At 42.3% G+C, this 19,497-nt stretch overlaps 1 protein-coding gene across 19 annotated transcripts in view; it reads left to right on the forward strand.

Annotated features, from left to right (window-relative positions):
- Positions 1–19,497, forward strand: part of ptprsa (protein tyrosine phosphatase receptor type Sa) — a 364,902-nt gene that overhangs the window by 63,138 nt on the left and 282,267 nt on the right. For all 19 annotated transcript variants that reach the window (XM_017693300.2, XM_037545527.1, XM_037545523.1 and 16 more), the window contains exon 2: positions 9,168–9,288. The gene's annotated coding sequence lies outside the window, so the exon portion shown is untranslated. The remainder of the gene's footprint in view (positions 1–9,167; positions 9,289–19,497) is intronic.

The raw sequence follows: 19,497 nt of genomic DNA on the forward strand, positions 1-19,497 counted from the left end.
GCTGATCAGAAGTAATTTATTAAATTTGCCATCAAAGCCGCCACTTATCCGCAGTGGAATTTTTTTTCAGGCCACTGGACGTTTGCTGGAGCGCTATCATGCAATTCATCCTTAATGAGTGTGGATTAAAGAGGATGATCCGAGCTTTGCCGAGCCTGCTCCGGGCCTCCGGAGGTCAAAGACAGCTCGGAATTCCATGCCGCCAAATCTCGTCCCGGTAGATAATAGTAATAATAAATAAAATGATTTTTCTCTCCCTGACCCACAGTGATGTCAACTGTATCCTCCCCTTCTCCTGCGAGGATAAACAGTGATTATATGCTTCATGAGTGCTTATTTAGTAGAGGTGGGAATCACTGCCAGCCCACCCACCTATGATATTATCACAATACTCGATTCTCAATACAATTATATTGTGATTTTATTGGTTTGTGATACATACAGAGCAATGAACATATTCTCGAGTTCAGTAAAGGTTAGATCTACGTAGTTCTACCTGCTAACTAGGTCCACCCTCTACACCTGATGTGACCAAGCTTAAAGGGTGAAGCTTGTGCTTCTTCTGATATACAAGAAGCTCCACCAAAAACTGCAGAACGTCATCGGACTGCGAATTCTGTTACATCAGCTAACAGACTCGTGAGTTGGCTAGTGTCATGCTGGGTTGGGGGTGGGGGTGGGTGGGGACGGGGGGTTGTGGAGGACCATTCTACCCACCCACAGATGATATGATCTATTCGACACCAAGGCTGCGTTCACACAGCAGGTAAAAGTGGCCCAAATCCGAAAATCCGATCTTTTTCCTCATATGTGCCACAGATGTGTGTCTAAGTGTCAGTGTGAACAGATGAACCGCACTGAATCGGACATTTTCAATTCCGATTTGAGGCGCTTTCATACGCGGCACTGAAATCTGATCCGTATCCGATCTACGGCAGTGCGACTCAGTCTGAGCAACCGAATCGGAATTCATGCCCCTTTTACGTCAGTCCAACTCGACATTCATCAGAACCTCAAGCTGCTGAGACTCATAAATATTCAGGCTGATGTTTCTGCACCAAAAAATTAGAAGAGACCCATCGCAGTCGCTCCGAGTTTGAAGAGGTTTCAAAGGAAACAGCCGAACGCGTCCAGAGGAGCCCGAGGCTGAATCCTCAGAGAACAGTTTAAAGCATCCGAGGACACGAACAAAAGAAGTGGCCGTGCTCGATTAACGCGGCCTTTTTACAGTGAACTCGAACACACTGCGGGTGATGAGCCCAGCTGTCAACCACTGGAACTTCATAATCGCTCCGGTGATGCTGGCGAAGACGAAAGCGGGAGCGACTAGTGTTCACTAGTCTTCATGATCGTTTACCTCTGGACGAGCCAAGTGAAGCTCTGCTCTTTTGAGCTTGTGGGTCGGTTTGGGAGCTGATCTGTTCAGACTGATGTCGCATACAGATCACATTTAAAAGACGATGTGAACAGCCAAACTATACAAATCAGATCTGGTGAGAAAATCAGATTCGGGCCACTTTTACCTGCTGTGTAAACGCAGCCCAAGGGACTTTACATCTCTATAACAGGTTAACAGGCTCCTCGTTGTGGGCTGGAGGTTAGGGAGCTGGCCCTGTGACCGGAAGGTTGCCGGTTCGATCCTCAGGGCTGACAGTTCATGACTGAGGTATCCTTGAGCAAGACACCTAACCCCCAACTGCTCCCGGGCGCCGTGGATAGGGCTGCCCACCGCTCCGGGCAAGTGTGCTCACTGCCCCCTAGTGTGTGTGTTCACTAGTGTGTATGTGGTGTTTCACTTCATGGATGGGTTAAATGCAGAGGTGGAATTTCCCCGTTTGTGGGATCAAAAAAGTATCACTTAACTTAATAATACTCAGTTTGTAGTACTTATCGAAAAACTGCAATATACAAACTATATTAAAAAAAATATGTAAAAATATGTTACATGCTTTTGTTGGGTCAGTGTGTTTAAGCTGGAGCTCTATAGTATTAAACTATATGTGAAAGTGAATGTACACCACAGTTAGCTTGGCTCTAAAACGACAAATCCCATAGAGACTGATTCCCAAAGGTGGCTGATATGAGCTTTAGCATAGCAGTGCTAATCTGATGCTTACACAGAAAAATTTCGATCAAAGTCAAATTTGAATCAAATCCTGCTACATAATAACATGCAGGGGGAAAAAAGCTCAGGTGGTGCCAGGCTAGCTAGCATGTGATTAACATGACCTGGGTTAACGTTAAATAAGTTCAGCGCTAGTGAAGTACGAACTTGCGGCATTTACTCAGTGAGCCCTTTAAATATTTAAATAATAAAAGAGAAAAACAAAATAAAGCTGCTGTGATGATGGCGCTCTCTTGCTGCCCCTGCTGGCTAGTTTTAGCTGGTGTTCCTGGACCTTTTAATGCGGTATTGTCTCAGTAACATTACAGCAGTCAAACGAAAGGGTGTTTATCACAATGTAACCTGCCGAGACGTTTTCCCAGGGTTCGACATGGGATGCTGTCACACTCACTTAAATACAGCACATTTTTGTAAAAATACAGAAATTCTGCTAACACATTATTTATTTTATTTTATTTTATTTTTTGCTAGTCCGCTGTAGATCCTTTGTAGATGCTTATCTATCATTCATCTAAATGGTTATTATTCTATTAAACCATGAGCCTACACCTGCTCCTAAACCTAATCCTTACTCTACTGGCATTAAAAATCAACTGGCGCTAGAAAGTCTGTTAATAATTTAGGTATTTGTAGATCATCTATAGTGGACGAGCAACATAAAGTGTGCCCAGAATGCTTTATAGTGAAACACTGAGCCAGCGTTCATGCATCAGTATGAATTTTTTAAAGCCAAATGATCTCAAAATGATCATTTTTATGTAGCAGCTCCTTCCTGGCAACGTGAAGAGAGTCAGTAGCGGGCCTGCTCGCCAGCACAGGAGCCTATGCTGTACTGTTTTGCTTGACGTCTCTAGAGAAGACCCGCAGATTTATAGCGAGACGTAAAGATGTAACGGTGATATCTTAGCCATCTGCAGAGAAATATGACACGTGATCAGCGAGCGGTGTTACAGCCCGGCCCGCGCTGTAGAAAGCCCTCCAGAGGGGGGCCGGGCCAAGAAGGATGAAGAACGAGCTTGGCTCTGTGAATAGCCATAAACGAGCGCGTGTGAATGATTTATCGTAATTAATCCTCCGTGTCCAGTCCCCCGGCCGGGACACATCTGTGGCTGTGTGCTGTTTCCAGTGATGCAATGTCACTGAAGGGCAATGGGATTTTCCACAGATCTCTTTATTACATCTATTCGAGTGAGATGTTATCCTCAGTATCTGATACTGTAGCCCCACTAGCGTGTTGAAGTGGCTTATTGTTTAGCCTATTCCTGTTATTTCAATACTTTTAGTAAAGTTGCTTCTAACTGAAGGCCCCAAACAGCACTCTAGCTTGACCCAAAGCCACTGGCACCGCTCCTATCCAGTTGGCAGTGCCCGCAGTAATTATTATTCAGCCTTTGCTGAGAGCTAGCGCTAATATAATGGCCACTGTTGCACTTATCTGCACCAAACAGTGCCGCTAATGAAGCTCAGAGTCAGAGTGGCTGGAGCTGGAGGCCTTTTGTCGGAGGCGAAAAGGGGCATTGTGGGTAGACAGCTGTGGAGAACAATGTGGACGCTGAATCAGTCGAACGAGTCCGCTGTGTGCGCTGTCTGGAGGGACGTGGAGGTTTTTGGCTGCCGAGCTCCATGCTGATTGGTTCCCTGCGGTTTTAGTATTTTGGCATCCTCCTTTGAGACAAGATAGAAACTCCCACCGATGTTTTCCGCTAAACGGCTGAGTGAAACCGTAGCGCTGTAAGTGCCAGTGATCGTGCACATGTTGCTGGAAATCAACTTAGCGTGATGCTGTATGTAAAACGCAGTCATGTTTCTGCACATCCGTCTTGATCAGTGCCGTGCCACGCGCCCCCCGAGGGCTTGGCTTGTGACTCCGGCCGTATCCTGGCCTCCAAGTGCCGCTGCCATGCATTTACTGTGGATTTGCTTTCACATCCATTTCTACACGCCATCCTATTAGCTAGTGTGTCTCAACGCAACAAGGATGCAATGCAAAGTCTTCGTGCAGAACATGTGAATGGCTGCTGTATTGGATAATTTAATAAGCCTAGAGTTAATATCACTGTTTTGCTGTACAGTGTAAATGCAATTAGATGATTACTGATTCATTTGTTACATAACAACAGAAATATGTACTTTCCACTGAATCTCTCTACTTGTTTCTGTAAACTACAGGCCCCAGTTTAAGGCTTATTTTGCATTAACTGCATGGACTTCAATGCAACCTAGTTATTCTCAGGTTATAGAAGTGTAACAAAAGTTTGGAACCTGGTTAGAGGTCTGCTCCCTGACCCAAGCTCAACAAGGACTGAATAATTATTTAAGGTCAAAATCAGGCTTGGGTCAGCTTGGGTTTTTACTATAATAAGGCAATAAGCCATATGAGAGTGAGGGTAACGGTGATCTTATCACGGTTAGGGGTGTTATTAGGCATGACACAAAGTAAAACCCCCTTACCTGTGATAAAGTCACTGTAATGCATGGCCTCAAGTGACTCAGTGCCTTTATAAAAAGGCAGACAACGCAAAATATGATACACTTTTTGCCCACTTTTTAAATAAATAGTTGAAATAATTTGGGGGGGGGCACCCTGGACAGGTCGCCAGCAGTTAATGGACTAAGCAGTTGATGATGATGACGATGATGATGATTGAAGTAATTATTCCTAATAATTCAGATGATTATTCTGCCAAGGAATATAGTTTTATTAGAGTGTCTTATTGTTACCAAGCAGCTGTGGACTACTGAAAGAGGATCGTTCACTTTCAGCATCTATACTGCAGTCATTTAATGAACTTATAAAATTATGCTATATAACAAAAATTATACAACAGTTCGTTCTGGCCACGCAGCCTGATTGGTTGAGAAGTGTTATGACTGTGCTGTTATTTCACCATAACATCACTGGTTTTTCACAAACACTGTATCACTCTGCTGAGACGCTGTTGCTAAGCAACGACTTTGACAGCTGTAGGAGACGCCCCAACAATTTTTAATTTTTTACCACAAACAGAAAACGGACACTGTTAAGATCACATTTGACCGACAGCTGATTTGGTCCGACTCTGAAGATGAGACGACACTAAATTCCCAAACTGTCGTCACCACTGAGCAGCTTTTCAGTCGGCAGCTGTGACAGAAGAACCGCTGAACAACCTGGAATCAGCCAGAAATGAACCCAACACCATTCGCCAGACATGTCTGATCTTCAGAGTCGGACCAAATCAGACTGAGCCATAAAACTGACCCAATAAAAAACAAAAAGCTGCTCAGTGGAGACGACAGTTTGGGAATTTAGTGTAAGGAGCTGGAGAACGAACTGCCGGCTGAACAGCGAGTGGGTGGAGCTCGTTACTCTGACGCAGCAACAAGCTGCTCGTTAAGGAGCTGTAATTAGGAGGAAGGAACTGAACATTAAAACATATTAAACGCCGCATTCACAAGAGACACTCCAGGAGTGAGTTATCACCAATAACATCACGGCTGTGATGATCTACAGAGACCAAGTGACAGCTGTCATGTTATCACATCTATGTGATTTCCAAGCTTATTAGCACTAAGCTAGCTGTGTCATACATCCCCACCTCCCACCCCTCCTTGGAGCTAAATCTTAAATGGCTTTCTGCTCCCTGCATAGTGCGCTACATACTGGCTCCTGCACCCAAACAGTGCACAACATGTCTAATAAACAGTCATTTGTGAGTCAGTCAGATTCCATACTGGACAAATAGTGACCTGTTATAAAAGCTGGGATTTCATAACTTACATAGCACATTATAAAGGAAGGAGAGAGATGTGATTCAGTCTGAAGGTCCAGAAGTGATTTATTGACCCTCTCTAGACAGTGGAAAGCTGCCAGATGACAAGGTCTCATATCTGGCAGCTACATTAGAAGAGATTTGGAGAGATCTTGTGTTCCATCACTGCGACTCAGGCATGTGTTTTAATTGCTTTTCGTCTGAGTCGTGTGGCTGTGCTGCGAAGGCAGAGAGGAAAGCCGGGTTACAGGTGTTAATTATGAGTGTGAGCACTCCGACACTGCGGTCAGAGTCATTATAGAGGAGCTAAAGTACGACGGACGATTTACCGTTCAATCAAAACTGGAATAAATTACAATTTAGCTGAGTATTTATGAGTCAGAACCCTTTCTCCGGTCCAACGTGTGTCCCTTCACAGTAGAAGGTCTTTCTGAGCGTCAGTTCATCACAAACCCACCATCTCCCGATTTACCATGCCCCATGATGCTTCGCCATCTGTCGCTCCGGTGACCACTTTCCATGCCAGTATGTTCAGAGCTGTGAGAAAAACAGCCACGGTTGGTCTCTTGTGTGTTGGGGGGATGGAAGCCCATGCTCCACCCATGTTATATAATCACAATGCTAACATGCTAACAGCTGATAGAGGCCAAGTACCTGTGTTCCTGTAATCTGCTCGCCCTTTACCGTCCACACTGACTGATCTCCGTTACGGTTCACTGTACTGATTAGTGTCCTCTTAGTGGCCGGTGAAAAGAAATCGACATTTTAAATGTATAAAACCATATTAAAGCCATGGCAAGATAGAACTGACGGCTTTCTACAAAAAAAAATCACTTAAAACAAAAAAAAATTACTAAATTATATTTGATCATAATCAAAAAATTGCATAATTTGACTGAGAGACCTTCAAAACAAGTGTAAATTGCAAGTTATGGCTTTTTATAAAAGAGGTATGCTTTATTTTATACAGATAGATAGATAGATAGATAGATAGATAGATAGATAGATAGAAATCTGGTGTCTATCACAATATGTATACCATAGTACATACCAAAATGGTCAGAATTTTTTATAATTTTATTTTATAATTTTATTTTATTATAATTTTTTTTTACTGTTTTTTTTTTTTTGGTGGAATTGAACATATAAAAAATACATATAACATGGCCTGTGCAAAAGTTATGGCCCATTTAACAATTTATTCATTTATTTTTTTCAATATGTTAAATCTCTGCAAATTTAACAGAAATTGTGCACAATTTCTCAGTAAAAGATTCATTTTAGCTTCCCTGTTCACTTTTTTTCACTGTGAAAATCAACAAAACGTCATTTTAACACAGTTTTCAAACTTTTGCCATTGACTGTCTGTGTGTATCTACCTGTGCTTTTTAATCAGTGCTAGACGCAAAGTCAGGGAATCAGCGGCGAGGCCCTGTGTGTTAGCATTAGCTCGGATTAGATTAGCACTAGCGCTCTGCCAGATTAGCGAGGCGTCTGACAGAGGGAGCAGCTCGGGTCGAGGGAGTGGCAGCACAGCGGCGTGTGAGCGGAGGATAAATGCTGTGTGTTAAACAAATTCCCACTCGTCTTGGCTCGCAAGGACGCGCTGCAGCCCACCCTCCGTGCCCCATGGCCTTCTGGGATTTCTCCCAGTCCTTTGTCGTTGTGATTGGCCAGGCTCAAATCAAAGTGCCCTGCCAGGAGGAGGAATCATGTCCGCCTGCTGGGCTGGTTGTCGTGGAAACTGTGCCCCCAGAGGTTTCTGGGGCCTGTACAGGCTGTGAGAGAGAGAGAGAGAGAGAGAGAGAGAGAGAGAGAGAGAGAGAGAGAGAGAGAGAGAGAGATGGGGTGAGAGATAAATGAAGAGAGGGAAAAATGCTTTCACCGGAGCAGCTGCTGACAGTGCAACAGGGGCACAAAGCTCAGAGATAGCAGAGCGAGGGAGCCCGACATTTCCATTCTCCTCTACTATCAACAAGTGCTCTCACGTGAACAAACAGACAAAAGTACAGTAAATCATTTTTATGTCTGTGTTGTTTTCTACACTCACTGGCCACTTTATTTGTTCAGTTGCTTGTTAACACAAATAGCTAATCAGCCAATCACACGGCCACAACTCAATGCATTTAGGCGTGTAGAGGTGGTCAAGACAACTTGCTGAAGTGCAGACCGAGCATCAGAACGGGGAAGAAAGGGGATTTAAGGGACTTTGAACATGGCGTGGCTGTTGGTGACCACAGTGTACCCATCTTCTGATGGCTACTTCCAGCAGTATAATGCACCATGTCCCAAAGCTCATATCATCTCAAACTGGTTTCTTGAACATGACAATGAGTTCACTGCACTCCAATGGCCTCCGCAGTCACCAGATCTCAATCCAATAGGACCTTTGGGATGTGGTGGAACGGGAGATTCGCATCATAGATGTGCAGCCGACAAATCTGCAGTGACTGCATGATGCTATCATGTCAATATGGACCAAAATCTCTGAGAAATGATTCCAACACCTTGTTGAAAGTGTGCCATGAAGAATTAAAGCAGTTCTGAAGGCAAAAGGGGGTCCAACTTTTACTAGGTGGCCGGTGAGTGTATATACATTTCTGACTAATATATTACATTTAAAGGGAAAAGACAGCATCACTTAGAGTGGTTTGATGTGAAACGACTCATAGAGAAACTTAGATGTCTTTACAGTGGTGGTGATAGGAACCAGGGGTCGCCATGACTACAACACAAATACAGCCGCTTTATTTACTATCCAAAACCACCAGTGAGCCTAGACATTGTGAGTTTTATATGCAATGTGTGATGGAGCTCTGATGTCAGCTTAACTAGGACTCTGTTATCCCTCTGTGTTGAGCTGCTAGTGAGCAATGATGGCTGAAGTGGGGGGGGGGCCCTGCTTTAAAACACCTCGCACGTCTCCACAGACGGCCATGCTGAGATAAAACAGACAGCGAAACTGCAGCTTTCGACAATGAAAATAGCTTTTGAACACAATAAAAACTTTAATTGCTAAATGTTGACTAGCTTCCTAGTTTACGAAGACAAAAATGTTTACTTTTTTACTTTCCATTTTGCTAATCATACATATTTCCTTTGAAGATTTGTAGATTTGAGCAGGGTTTAATACAGATTTGGACTCTCGTGTTCTCCAGCAATCAGCGCTCCAGTTCCCCTACTTGGTCACTCTAGGGCTCAATCACTCTGAAGTTTCAACACTGGAGGACACACTTCATTTGCCAGTCCTTTTCATTACAGTTTCTCTTTCATTCTCCTCTCCGCTCAAGGTGCAGCCCAATTGAGGCGCTTCAAGAAAAAGAAGAAGAGGGAGAAGAAGGAGCAGAAGCAGAAGTCGATAAAATTAGAGCCAGAGAATGAAGCTAAACAGCCTTTGAAGACAACACAGAGGTAAGAGCTGTAAACTTAAAGCGTTGTGATCTACATTCATGAACAGAGTCAAAGGTCAGTGTTGAATGCTGTGCTGTATCTCAGCGCTGCCCACCCGAAAGCCTGGGGCCTCCGACTCTGCATATTTCTCTAATTGAACACACCTGATTCAACTGATGGGCGTATTACTGAGGCTTTAGCCTTTAAAATACAGACCTCGAGTCGCTAGTGGCCGATGGCTTCCTTTTCTTCCCTGTACCTTGCCTTCAGATACATAACAATACATATTTTATTTTGTGTAGAATTTCATTAAAATAATTTTGGACTATTTTACACTCTGCTGGAAGTGTGGGCAACAATTTGTATTAAAAGCTATAGGAGATGGATTATCGTTACCTAGGGATTATCAGCAATATCCATTTTAATCCGGTATGAATCAGCAGCGTGTAGTTTTACAGTCTGACGGTAATAATTGTGGAGTGATTTTAATCCAGTATGAATCTGCAGTGTGTGTAGTTTTACAGTCTGATGGTAATAATTGTGGAGTGATTTTAATCCAGTATGAATCTGCAGTGTGTAGTTTTACAGTCTGACGGTAATAATTGTGGAGTGATTTTAATCCAGTATGAATCTGCAGCGTGTGTAGTTTTACAGTCTGATGGTAATAATTGTGGAGTGATTTTAATCCAGTATGAATCTGCAGTGTGTAGTTTTACAGTCTGACTGTAATAATTGTGGAGCGATTTTAATCCAGTATGAATCTGCAGTGTGTAGTTTTACAGTCTGACTGTAATAATTGTGGAGCGATTTTAATCCAGTATGAATCTGCAGTGTGTAGTTTTACAGTCTGACGGTAATAATTGTGGAGTTATTTTAATCCAGTATGAATCTGCAGCGTGTGTAGTTTTACAGTCTGATGGTAATAATTGTGGAGTGATTTTAATCCAGTATGAATCTGCAGTGTGTAGTTTTACAGTCTGAGTGTAATAATTGTGGAGTGATTTTAATCCAGTATGAATCTGCAGTGTGTAGTTTTACAGTCTGATGGTAATAATTGTGGAGTGATTTTAATCCAGTATGAATCTGCAGTGTGTAGTTTTACAGTCTGACTGTAATAATTGTGGAGTGATTTTAATCCAGTATGAATCTGCAGTGTGTGTAGTTTTACAGTCTGACTGTAATAATTATGGAGTGATTTTAATCCAGTATGAATCTGCAGTGTGTGTAGTTTTACAGTCTGACTGTAATAATTGTGGAGTGATTTTAATCCAGTATGAATCTGCAGTGTGTGTAGTTTTACAGTCTGACTGTAATAATTATGGAGTGATTTTAATCCAGTATGAATCTGCAGTGTGTGTAGTTTTACAGTCTGACGGTAATAATTGTGGAGTGATTTTAATCCAGTATGAATCTGCAGCGTGTAGTTTTACAGTCTGATGGTAATAATTGTGGAGTGATTTTAATCCAGTATGAATCTGCAGTGTGTGTAGTTTTACAGTCTGACGGTAATAATTGTGGAGTGATTTTAATCCAGTATGAATCTGCAGTGTGTGTAGTTTTACAGTCTGATGGTAATAATTGTGGAGTGATTTTAATCCAGTATGAATCTGCAACGTGTGTAGTTTTACAGTCTGACTGTAATAATTGTGGAGTGATTTTAATCCAGTATGAATCTGCAGTGTGTGTAGTTTTACAGTCTGACTGTAATAATTGTGGAGTGATTTTAATCCAGTATGAATCTGCAGTGTGTGTAGTTTTACAGTCTGACTGTAATAATTGTAGAGTGATTTTAATCCAGTATGAATCTGCAGCGTGTGTAGTTTTACAGTCTGACTGTAATAATTGTGGAGTGATTTTAATCCAGTATGAATCTGCAGTGTGTAGTTTTACAGTCTGACTGTAATAATTGTGGAGTGATTTTAATCCAGTATGAATCTGCAGTGTGTAGTTTTACAGTCTGACTGTAATAATTGTGGAGTGATTTTAATCCAGTATGAATCTGTAGCGTGTGTAGTTTTACAGTCTGACTGTAATAATTGTGGAGTGATTTTAATCCAGTATGAATCTGTAGCGTGTGTAGTTTTACAGTCTGACAGTAATAATTGTGAAATAAATGGTCTTTAAATTCCATACATTTCATTGAGTCACCCCAGCAGGTGAAGCTAATCCAGCTCCAATAGATGTAAATATAAGATCCAGGTGACTTGGAAAACCATGGTACATTTAAAGGTTAATAAGCTGAGTTATGTAATGCAAGGGAAGACACATAATCGTCCAGAGCATCAACAACGTTATGACTGGAACCCACTTATATACATACAACAGTTTCTTTACCTGAATAACTGATGCTACACCTGCCACTTCCATGAGGACTGATGCAGAATTGTGTTATTGTCTTTGCTGCCACTTGGTTACTGTCTGTACTGTTCTTTCAAAGTCAGAAAATGACAGGCCTGTTCAGAGTGTGCCACCCAGGTAACGTTCTCACCCTGCCCAGCCATGCAGATTGACATGTGTGCTGAGCTGAAAACAAAGCCCTCTCTCCGCTGTCTGAGTCCATCAGTGTGGCATTACAAACCTGGAGGGCCTCTTCCACACTGGATATGGCTTTAAAGAAGCTGGATACATATACTTTAGCATTTTTAGGGTATTCTCTATTAAGGGTTGCACAGACTGTTTGACTGGTCAACTAGTGCCTGGCAATGACGATCTAAGCTTGATGTCAAGCAGCCATCAATCATGTGATTATGACTAACATCATGGACACCTCAGAGTAGATAACAGGTGAGGAGCCTTGTTGTTTGGGGTCCATATCTTGGGGAACTCGTTAGAAAGGTCACATCACGCTTTACTGATCTGTCATGTTTGGCATTGTTCTAACGTTTCTCCTCTGATCTACAGTGCTTTATCTCTGTTGTTAGCTCTGGTTTCCCAAAGACTACAATTAAAATTCATGTGTCGTTGGAGAGGGAGCATAATGCCCCGTAATCCAGTGGAGTGACTGGCTCATGCAAGTCATGCATCCCATGATCTCTATCTGTCACATCTGTAGCTTTTAGTCAATTACCATGGACTAGAATTTGGATGTGGCTTAGAAAACTTGTTGAGTTGAATGACATTTATAGTAATAATGTTAATGCGTATCATTCAGTCTTTCAGGGATGGAACTAGTTTTCCAGAGGGAAGAATTTGTGGTAATTCAGTACCACTGCAGTGGTGTTGGTGGCGTTTTCACAGACTCATCACCATAAATACCAAAAAAATCTCATGCTGTGTCTACATGTTGATGGTAGATGATCAACGGCAAACTGGATTTTCACTGTTTTCAGTGGAGCCCCAATGGAAAATTGGCCAACGGCAAACTGAACCCCTTGAAAGACCGTTACCCTGACTGCATAGGTAAGTGGAACGTTCCGTGAAGAGTTTTCCCAACATTTGCCTTCAGGCAATTTTCCGTTGGGGCTCCTTTGAAAACAATGAAGTTTGCTGTCAACCATCTACTGGGAACAGGTGCAGCTGCTCATATTTGAAGTCCAGACACACCCGTTCATGTACATGAAAACCCAAAAACACCCTATTAGACACATTAGTATATATTTAAAAGACCTTTAGGATAAAGAGGCTAACACCATCACCACGCTCAAGAACGGAAAAGGCAGTAATGCTATCACCCTGCCAGTTTTCCAGCTGTGTGCCGTCACCAATTCTGCTATGAGCCACGTAACAATGGTTTTTCGATGCCAAATGGCCACAGTGAAGTAAAAGTAACCGGAACTTATTTTCTTCCACGTTTTTAAATGTTTATTAATGGAATTCAGCAGCTTGCTAATAGCTTCCATTATACGCAAGAATTCAAGTATTCTTTTCTAAGCCTAGCTCTAAATTACTGTCCGTGGTATTGAATGCTACAATACAGATGTGACAGATAGAGATTACATTAAAAAAAGGCTAGCATATTACTTAATGGTTACAAAGCCAACACCAATGCAAGCATCACTATAGCACCTGCAGTTATGAGTGACTGTTTGACTGGGCTGTTTTGTTGCTGTTACTGTTGTTGTTATTGGGGATAAGAGGGTATATGAGCATGTGGTTTTGTTGGGGGGGGCGCAGTCAGTCAGATGCGAGGCCTGTTTACACACACACGGCCTTCTCCAGCTCAGCCTTCAGGGACGAGTCACCAGCTGTAACTACACTGACCATATTGAGGGAGATAATACTCCGTCTGACCCGCCTCATTTAACCCCACCAGCCACGGGCTCAGTGCAGCCACATCTGGATGTAGTGTACTGTAAGTGTGTGGAGGAAGTTTCAGGGCACTAATGCATGTGTGTGCAAGAGATAGAAGCTGATAACAGAAGAACTGCAAGCTGTGGCACAGAGAAAAGAGCCCAGGGGGCTTGTCCTTCAAACTGTACAAGTGCCTTCTAAAAATTGTTTAATATGGATCTTCCACTCAGGTTCCACAAGCTTTGGTGCTGATGGTTGCCCCCTCTGGTGCAGTACTGTGGCCACCTGGGGAGATTCGTCTTAGGCCCCATTTCAGAACTTTTAAAACATACATTGACAAAAAGTTTACTTGTCTAAACTTAAATATAAAATATGAATACGTACCGTTTTTTTTACAGTGTACACACACAGTGACCTCTCTGGTGGAAATGTGTAACTGCATGCAGAGCAGCATTTTGTGCTTCAGACCCCTTCCCCGATAGGATGAATCTGATGATTGTAAGCATATTGAAAGAGAATTCAAAGAGAACTTAGTCAAAACTAAGTTAGTCATCTCTTCATTAGTATAATGTTTATTTAGCAGGGAGCACATTCGCCCACAGCAGGTTAGCCTCAGCTAAGCTAACTGACTAGCCAAACAAATGTTTAGCATAAAAAAAGCATACGCTTCTATCATAATTTACATAAAACTTGCAATTAATTGCTTTGTCTGTCTACTGCAGTGCAGTGCCTCTGTTTTATTTGCTGTTAGCTGTGTAGCCTTTAGCATGCTATCTAGCAAGACAGCAGAGGAAAGTGATGAAGTATCAGTCATGTGTAACTGACAGAGTCGTTTGCAGCCTAATGCAGATTGAATATTATAGTTGTGAAACTCTAAGCCTTTAACAGTAGTTTGCTGCTTTGGTTTTAACAGCTTCGTCCACCATTATTCTCAGGTTTGTCCATGGCGATTGACCGTATGCTTCAGCTGCAGCAAATAGAGATTAAGTTGGCGTGTTCCTTTAAAGGCTTGTCAGTGTTCACCTCGCTGAGCTAAAGCACTACCTCCAGTTATGTGGAATAAGTAGGAGTCAGTGCAGCATTACACGATGCCTTTCGCCCGCTCAGCCTGCAATTACAGCAAGCTCTATTAATCTTTACGGCCTGAACTGGAAGCATTGTGTTACGTTGGGACGTCTAAGCACTGGGCTGCAGGCTGGCGTGCCTGTCAGGCTGCTTAATGTGGCCTGTAGACCCCCTCTGAGCCGGGGGCTGCGCCCTCTGCTGAGCGTGCACACTTTCCCCTCCGTCTGTAACACAGTTCATAAAGAAACAGCAATAAATTACTATTTTCAATTATCAACGCTCCAGTTATTTACGGCAGTATTTAAAGGAATGTAAATGAAGCTTTGCGTGTCTGGAGGTGATGAATTTTTATTGTGCCCGCGTATATTATTTCATGGTATTTGGGAATCAAAGGCGTATTGCTTTTTAGATGTACCAGTAATGGGTGGCTGACTAAGTGGTGTGTCGCATGGTTAAAGAGGATCATATTTTATTTGTGATAATATTTATAATCGCTCTCACAAGCCGGAGTTGGAGTTTATGTGTGTGTTTGTTTGTTTATGCACCGTCAGAAGAGAAAAGTCTGTACTTTGCAAACCTACAGGACTGACTAACATATCATTATCACATCCCTGCTGTCGGAACAAAACCTTGAATCTCCTTTTTTTTCAGCCTATTGTCCTTTACATTGTGTGTACCTTTTATGAATAATGGACCAAAAGAAACAGCCAAAAATGATGTGTAACACATTCTGGTTCCATTGACTTACATTAAAAGCAAAGTAGGGTTTTTCCTTCTGCTGTAAAATGACCATTTTGGAGATACAAGGTTTTGTTCCGACAACTGCGAAATATAAGTACTTCCATATATGTATAATGCATAAGGAACATATTATTATAAATATAAATACTTAATCACTGTTGTCGGAAGAAAACCTTATATCTCCAAAATGGTCACTTTACAGGAGAACGAAAAACCTACTTTACTTTTAATGTAAGTAAATGGAACCAGAATTTTTTCCAAGTCATTATAAGTTATTTCTTTTAGTCCATTCATCATGAAATTTACGGGAAATGTAATGTGTAACATGTATTTTCAAATTATGTAACAAAAACTGAAAAAAAAATTGATTTTCTTCCAACAACAGAGATATGTAAAATGTATATTGGGCATATTATTATTATTATTATTATTGTTATATATTTCAGTTTTTGATGTAATTTGGAAATGCCTGTTGGCCTTTACATTGTGTGTAAACTTCACGATGAATGGGCCTAAAGAAATTGCCTGAAATTACTTGGACAACAAGGTTCCTTTGACTTGCATTAAAAGTAAAGTATGTGTTTTCCTTCTCCTGTAAAGTGACCATTTTGGAGATACAAGGTTTTGTTCCAACAACAGAGATATGTAAAATGTATATTGGGCATATTATTATTATTATTATTATTATTGTTATATATTGCTATATATTTCAGTTTTGGATGTAATTTGGAAATGCCTGTTGGCCTTTACATTGTGTGTAATCTCCTTCTCCTGTAAAGTGACCATTTTGGAGATACAAGGTTTTGTTCCAACAACAGCGATATACAATACAAACGGGGGCATTTTATTATTACATGTAGGTATTTACACATACATAATATATATGAGACATTACGACATGTAGGTGCTGTACAGGTAGAGGTTTATACTTTTTTCTGTTTACATATTATGAACTACAGAACATGAATGAAAAAGTACGTGAAACGGGTATGGAATAAGAATAGATGAGAGACGGGGGGTTTTGGGGGTGAGAAATGTAATTTGTGCTGCAGTATTTATGAGTCTGGCGTGAGAGTTTGACAGACAGAAATCAATGGCAGTAATAAGTGCAGTTTTGGAGATGCTCTGAGCTCTATTAATAAACTGGAGCGAGGCGGCCCGGGGCTTGCTGTAATTCGGCAGAGCCAGGGGTAAAGCAGGGGGTTTGGGGAGGGGGTAGATTCGGTCTGCCAGGCCGTGTTAGAGCCGGCTGAGGGCACACTGCAGCGTGAGCGATTCCTTTTCTCTCTGAGCCAGCACCACAGCACAGCCACCAATGCCCTGTTTGATTTGTCTCCTATTGTGTAAGCACTGAGGCTTTGCTGTAGACACACACTCGTTTGGGGGAGAGGTATGTGTGTGTGTGTGTGTGTGTGTGTGTGTGTGTGTGTGTGTGTGTGTGTGTGTGTGTGTGTGCGTGCCTCTCTTGATATTCAAACAAGGGAATGATAGAGTGAAAGAGAGAGAGAGAGAGATGGAGAGAGAGTGTGCATACAGGGTGAGCACGCTTGAGTCTGTGAACTATGTTGTTCTTTGAAACTGTTCTTCAGATTGATGTAGATATGGTGCTATATAGAACCTATTTGAAAAGGGTTCTGTATAGCACCAAAAGGGGTTCATCTATTATATCAAACCCGACATATCAACAATAGCAGAACCATTTTTAGTGCTATATAGAATGCTTTTTAACCCGTGGTGTTGATGTGTTTGTGTCCAGCATAGGGTTCTCCTTTAGCAGCTGTAGCCAGTCAGCAGCCTGTCCATCTTGTCCACCCTCACACACACACACACACACACACACACACTAACAGCAGGCCATGTAGGAGGAGAACAGAGTGAAGGGACACAGCACCTCCACGACTGTGTAAGAAACTGTGTTTATTCAGAACAAAGAACCAGACGGACTTAGAGGAGAAGCTGCAGGCAGTGTCTACATGGCGTCTACATGGGCATGTAGTTTCACAGGAGAAAATGAGAACAATGATCAAAATGATTGATCCTGAAGTGGAACTCAATCGGTCGCTCTGCATCTTCGTCATCGCTGGTACAGCAACCGAGGCTCCAACGTTATGACGGCCCCCTGTTAGCTCGGAAGCTGTCCTTGGAAAATCATCAAGTTTAAAAAAATCAAGTTTTTTTTTTATAACTTTACAACTTCATTATTAGTGAAATATTACGACTTTATTACGAAAATATTACGAGTTGTGTAGTGTGCTTTAGCTATTCAAACCATATCAGATATTTTTTATTGAAGTGAAATATTATTTGCTTAACGTGTGGATACTTTAAAAAAAATTGAATTAAAAATAGTTAAATAGTTTGAAAAGTAGTTAAACTGACCGTTACTAATGTGGACGGTGTTGAAACTGTTCATACCAGGAATGTCTGGAATATTTTGTCGGCAGAATGTTGGAATAATTTAAAAAAGCGAATAGTTGAATAGCAAGAATGGCTAAATGTCCATCCCTAATGCAGGCAGAACAGAGCCTGTTTGTGATTGGGCAGGCCGTTAGCCGTTAGCCATTAGCTCCGCAGTTGTGGGCCTCTGACCCGCTGAGTAAACACACCAGGAGAAACTCGCTCTCAGTAAACCCACCAAATAAGGCCAACACACGCAGGAGCAGCCCACCACTCTCTCCACAGACACAACCCCCCTCCTCTCTCTCTCTCTCTCTCTCTCTCTCCTGCTCGCTCCTCTCTCCTTCCTGACTCCTCCTTTCTCCCTCACTCACTCTCTTTCTCTCTTCTGTTCCCTCCTCATTCTCTTCTCTCCCTCCTGTTTACCTTTCTCTCTCTCTCTCTCTCTCTCTCTCTCTCTCTCTCCTGCTCACTCAAGTCTCTCTCTCCTGCTCACTTCACTCTCTCCATCTCTCTCATTCTTTCTCCTGCTTGTTCCTCACTCTCTCTCTCTCTCTCTCTCTCTCTCTCTTCCTCCTGCTCACTTCTACCTCTCTCACCCTCTCTCTCTCTCTCCTTCTCTCTCGCTCTCTCTCAATCTTGCTTGCTCCTCCCTCTGTCCCTCTTTTCTTTTGGGCTCCCTGCTTTCTTTTTCTCCTCTCTCTCTCTCTCTCTCTCTCTCTCTCTCTCAATCCTGCTTGCTCCTCCCTCTGTCCCTCTTTTCTTTTGGGCTCCCTGCTTTCTTTTTCTCCTCTCTCTCTCTCTCTCTCTCTCTCAATCCTGCTTGCTCCTCCCTCTGTCCCTCTTTTCTTTTGGGCTCCCTGCTCTTTCTTTTTCTCCTCTCTCTCCCTCTCCCTCTCTCTCTCTCTGTCCGAATACTCCTGCTGTTCTCACAGTCAGAGAGTAGCAGGGAGTTGAGGATGGGGGAGTGTTGTGTTTTGATTTGCTTTTGTTTTATTATTTTTTAAACACACCAGTGGCTCGTTCCTCCAGCAGGAGCTTCCTCTGCTCAGTCCTGCAAACACATCCAGATTATAACCAGCTTTTTTGGCATTGACCACCCCCACCTCCACTGTCTGTAGGGAACACGGTCCCTCGCCAGAGAGAACAGAACAGAGCTCTATCTGTCAATCATATTTACCATCTTTAAGTATCTTCATGGGTGTTCTTTTACCTCAAAACTAAGGCCCTGTCCCACCCCTCACCCCTACCACTTAGCCTTTAACTCTCCATTTTGCAAGTTCATGCCTAGGGGGTAAGGTGTCCTGATTGCTGTTGAGATAGTGGGGTAGGGCGAAGTGTTAGGGCTACATGACCCTCCAAACGGAGGCTTTTCAGAGGAACCAAAGAAACCCACAAATGTGAGAATTTTCTCTGTTAAAAATCATGATAACCGTTACATTATCCTAGTTTAATGTTATTTCAATGTATTTTGGTCCTTTTCTTCATAGCAAGCTGAAAAATCACTAATAGTAAGCTGATGTCTTGGTAGCTAGTTAGCTAACTTTCCCGTTCCACCTTAAATAATCCAGCAGTTCTGACGCCTGAAGTGCCAAAATAGGCAGGGTGGCCTACAGAGCAGCGCTAGTAGCTGTTAATGAAGTGATGCTCTTTATTTGAGGATCCCGTTTCATAGAGGATTTCAACCACCACCCCTTGTAACTCAGTTCCAAGGGGCAAAGAGACACTCAAACAAGGGGGTAGGGGTAAATATAAGAAATGGGACTGGGCCTAACACTTTCATCTCATATTCTCTGG

The sequence above is a fragment of the Pygocentrus nattereri genome, chromosome 15 (genome assembly GCF_015220715.1).
Source record: "Pygocentrus nattereri isolate fPygNat1 chromosome 15, fPygNat1.pri, whole genome shotgun sequence".
Classification (NCBI taxonomy): domain Eukaryota; kingdom Metazoa; phylum Chordata; class Actinopteri; order Characiformes; family Serrasalmidae; genus Pygocentrus; species Pygocentrus nattereri.